The sequence below is a fragment of the Phalangium opilio genome, unplaced genomic scaffold, assembly GCF_054372755.1.
Source record: "Phalangium opilio isolate 3A_F unplaced genomic scaffold, DU_Popi_V2 ptg000039l_1, whole genome shotgun sequence".
Taxonomy (NCBI): Eukaryota; Metazoa; Arthropoda; class Arachnida; order Opiliones; family Phalangiidae; genus Phalangium; species Phalangium opilio.
Genome location: NW_028324162.1, coordinates 3,683,401 through 3,687,957, shown reverse-complemented (window position 1 = coordinate 3,687,957; position 4,557 = coordinate 3,683,401). Strand labels below are relative to the sequence as shown.

Here is a 4,557-nt window from a genome sequence, read left to right as displayed (position 1 = left end):
TTTTGTATAGGTTTTAAAAATAAATATTTTAAACCACGCGCTAGCTCACGCGCCAGCACGCGCTGCATTTCAATTAAAGTTTCAATTCAAATCTCGCGCTTAATTTCACCATTTTGATTCTCTAATTAAGTTCACGTGATTTTTTTAAAACTTTTTGGGCCTAATTTTTGTCTTTGTAAGCCTAACGTTAAATGATCACAAAGAAATAGTTGGAGAATTTTTATAATTTTCACATGGTTTCAACGAATATTTAGCACAGTGTTTTTATACAGTGCATTGTATTATCCGACCATTCCAATTTCCGAATGCAAGTTACGATTTAGTGAAATACTATATAATTAGTCTTAAAAAATTGGACGAATGAGTTTCATTATTCCAGAACTAATTTATTCCCAAATAACGTTTCTCCCCAAAAAGGGACAGATATTATACAAAAACGAGTTTTGCTTCGCAGTCCTTAAAAAACTGCATTTATACACAATCCGCGACACTTTTTCAAACCCACAAAGGGCCAGAAATTAGAAATTATTTTATGTATTGCAATTTGAAAATAAGTTTAATCGATATGAGAAATTTGGTTTAAATTGCGTAGTTCAAACATTTGTTATGATTAGAAATTTTACTACAAAAACGGGTATAAATGCGGCGTTTCGGAACAAAGAGCTAAATCAAGGACGATTATGACTCGAGTTCGAATTGAAGTTTAAAACTTATACAAGATGTAACAACACGCATATGAACATCTTTTCTGAATGTATGATAAAGGTCAGAAATACTACACTGCTTTTAAAGCCACAAATCAGAATGAGGGACTTCATTTTAGGAGTAGTAAAGCGAAATTTTACTTGAAATATGTGTTCTTCTTATCTCTTCCACCCTGAAAAATTAAAATGCTAAAAGCTCATTTTGTATTTTTTCGCCTTAATTATTTGACAAGGATAAGTTTTCACGGAACAGATTCTATATAATTTCATGCGTGAAAATCCAAGCTCCCTTTATCTCGAAACGCCGCATTTATACCCGTTTTTGTCGTAAAATTTCTAATCATAACCAATGTTTGAACTACGCAATTAAAAGCAAATTTCTCATATCGATTAAACCAGAAGAAAATAGGGGAAGTGGGTAGCCGTAGCCTTGAGCCATACAAGTCGTCCAGTGATTCTCACTTACAATGGTCGATTCCCCTACCACAATTAAAATTTGAATCTGGCCAATCGGCGCGAAGCATAAAATAGTACCAGATTTCATTGCGAACGCCAACATGTAGCGAACTGTGGAACTAACTTGTGTAGTCTGCTAATATTTCTGCTGTGCTTCAGTTTGAGTTAGGGTTACGTCAGGCAACGGGTTAATGCGGATATTGGTTTAATTAAGGACGAAAATTCGGTTATTTAATAAAATGAATGTCGTTAAGAGTACGCAGTGTGATTTAACGTACAAGGAAACTACCGATAAGAAAACTCAGGCTGTGTTGAAAGGAAAAGTAAGATCTACCCAAACCAATCCCAATGTTAAAAATCAAACTACAACAACTTGGATACAACTTTATTACTTTGAACTCTTCCCTATCACAGTTTAAAACTTCGGACAAGTTAATTTTATCCCTGGAACTTAGAAATACCATTGTTTTTAAAAATAAAGACATATTTTAAAATAAGTTATGAATTTAGTACTTACCACTCGATTCCAGCCTCTGCCATTCTGCCTGAGTGCCTCACTGCCTCTAGCAGACGCCTCTAGTCAGTTGAAAGGCGTAGGACCGTACTGTCCACAGAATCACGTCACTCGTGTGTTAATGCGCGTAAAAATCCTATCTCTCTTCACCCCCACGGGGAGGGAAATGGCGCGAAAAATCCGTAAACGGGACGCCTCGCGAAGTTGCCCAAGCTACCCACTTCCCCTATTTTCTTCTGATTAAACTTATCAAATTGCAATACAAAAATAATTTCTAATTTAAACTATTAGTGATGATCAATTGGCCAATATCGTAAATTAACCGATGTCAATACCAATTTATTTAAAATCAATGAAACGAAAATATTAATATCAAACAATTATCCATTGGAAAAGATATCAAGCTATTCTTTAATTTAAATTTCTCAGGTTAAGTTTCAAAAGAAGATGAATTTTATTATTTTCTGAAACCAAAATTGGCAGCTTCTTTGCATAATTCCTGAAGTTTTTCTATTCCAAATTAGAAATATTAACGTTTTGTGATATTAAAGGAGAAAAATAAATAAAATTTTCGTTTCTTTTGAACTAGTTTCTATGAAGGAACTCTAATCAAATGGCCATTTGTATGAGTACACTTACCGATAATGGATTGTACTAATCTAGACAATTACTACGTCTTTTAATTAATATTTTATAAATACTACCTGAATATTTTTTTAAATATGAAAGATTATATTTTTATTTCAGATTAATGAGTTAAAAAAATTGGTATCAGTGTTTCAGTTAAGCTTTGATATTGACATTGGTTAATTTACGATATCGGCTAACGATCCTAGTCTGATTATAACATTAAATCGGAACTTCAATTGTCACTAGACAGTATATAACTTCAAAATCGAGAGTTAAGAACTTTAAAACAATCTCAACAGGATATCCGTGGTTAAACTTATCATTATATGTGCTAATGTAATAAGATAATTTGACGAAGCGGCTCAGTGAACGTTGGGCAATGGCCTCAGAGTTTTGCTTGCAATGGTCAAGCTAAAATTCCTCATTTGACGCAACCTTCTAAGGAGCTATTAGTAAAATAATATATTACGAACAAAAATGGTCTCACTTAGACCACAAAAATTATACTTAGCTTGAAAATCTAATATTTAAACCAAAGTAGAAAATTCAGTTAAGCAAAGGCTTAGAGCATTCCCGACGGTACATAAGACTCCCGTCTCGGCGTCTCCTCTCCCGGTCTCCACTCTTCCGTCAAAACTCAAACCCGAAAGCTGGCGCAGCTAAAATTCCCCTTAAATAGTAGACAAGACTCCCGTCTCCCTGGAAGCTGACGCGCCCCTAATCTACCCTTAGTAAATGGTCTCACTTAGATCACAAAAATTATACTTAGCTTGAAAAATTAATATTTAAATCAAAGTAGAAAATTCAGTTAAGCAAAGGCTTAGAGCATTGCCGTAATGCCGTCCGCACGCAGCCGACGCGCCGCGGAAATCTCCCCTTATTCTCAGTATCATCATGGTATCATCTTAAACAGCCAACCCTATTTCCCGCCAATATTTTAGAGAAGCAGCCCAATTGGCGGCTTTCCCGCCCAATATGGCAGCCCAATTGGCGGCTTTCCCGCCCAATATGGCATCCCTGCAAGCTGTAGACCGATGGCATCCCTGCAGGCTGCAGAAGGAATCCCCCCCTTCGCAGCCGCACTGCAGAACACCGCGGACTGCAGAACGACGCGTCGGACGCGCTCGAGCGGCTCGCACTGCAGAACGACGCTCTCGAGGGAAGGAGAAAATAACGAGGGATCAGCCACTCGGTATTACCTCTTTGGAGGTTTTAATGCCGTAAATTCGGGTGATATGCCTACAATCCGTTCTAATATTGAAATAAAAACTGTAGAAAGTAATCCCGAGTGTATTTCCGCGTTATACGGCGTAATACGCTTCACATCTTACACCCTCAGAAAGACTTTATTGCCGAGTGGCTTCTCTCTCGTCAATTGTCCCGTATAGAGACTAACATTTTTGCTCACGCCAGATGGCGGTGTGCAAAAATAAAAACGAAGTTAATACCGTAGTCTCTGGACAGTGTATCAGGGAAACAACTGTAACTAAACAAGTTTATGATATTACCATCTATTAAATATGTTTATATTGTAAGTTAATAACCTGGCTTTTTGTTAAAAAGACTCTGTATTGGGCGGGAATTGGGCGCTTTTCTGCAAAAACAAAATTTTTGCTTGGGCGAAAATTTGGGCTGATTTCCGCTTGGATTGGGCGAGATCTTCAAAACTGATCTGGCAACTCTGATTATTGGTGCCCTCGTACTCGGAGGTAGGACTGCATCACTGCAAGTTGTTTTTTCTAAACTCGTAAGGGAGCGGGAAAGTTTCGCGTTTGGGCGTTTGGCAGATACTACAAAATATTTTTTAAACACGTAAATTTTTAATCATGGCTGAGAGAAACAATGATCAGCGGCCGTATTCTGCAGAAAAGTTAAGCTCCTCCTTCTGCCCTTGGCTCTCTGATTGGACCGTCAAGCATTGCCCTTGGCCTTTTAATTGGCTACGTCTACCGATGACGTTCCTTTCCTTGGCTCAGTGATTGGAGGTTCAACCGGCAAAAATAAGCCTTTGAATTCAGTTCAGTTTGAGTTTCAAGTTGAACCAAATTTCGGTGTAAGGTCAGTGTACAGTGTGAATTTGTCGCCAAAGGTCAGTGCCGTAACCTTTAACCAAAAATTAAGTTATTAACGCCACCTATCTTATGAACTAAACAGTAATTTCGTGCCGGCTATTTCAATTTAGTTATTCGTTGCTGTCTGCTCTATTTTGCTTTGACTTCATTGAATCAATTCAACATACTAGAGACAGCCGCT

General features: G+C 37.4%; 1 long non-coding RNA gene across 1 annotated transcript; it reads right to left on the bottom strand.

Annotated features, from left to right (window-relative positions):
• Positions 1–1,320: 1,320 nt before the first annotated feature.
• On the bottom strand, positions 1,321–1,904 carry LOC149681291 (uncharacterized). The gene is made up of 2 exons (XR_016365579.1): positions 1,678–1,904; positions 1,321–1,610 (listed from the first exon to the last, which is right to left on the bottom strand). It is a non-coding gene; the product is annotated as an uncharacterized LOC149681291 (long non-coding RNA).
• Between the last annotated feature and the right edge of the window lie 2,653 nt (positions 1,905–4,557).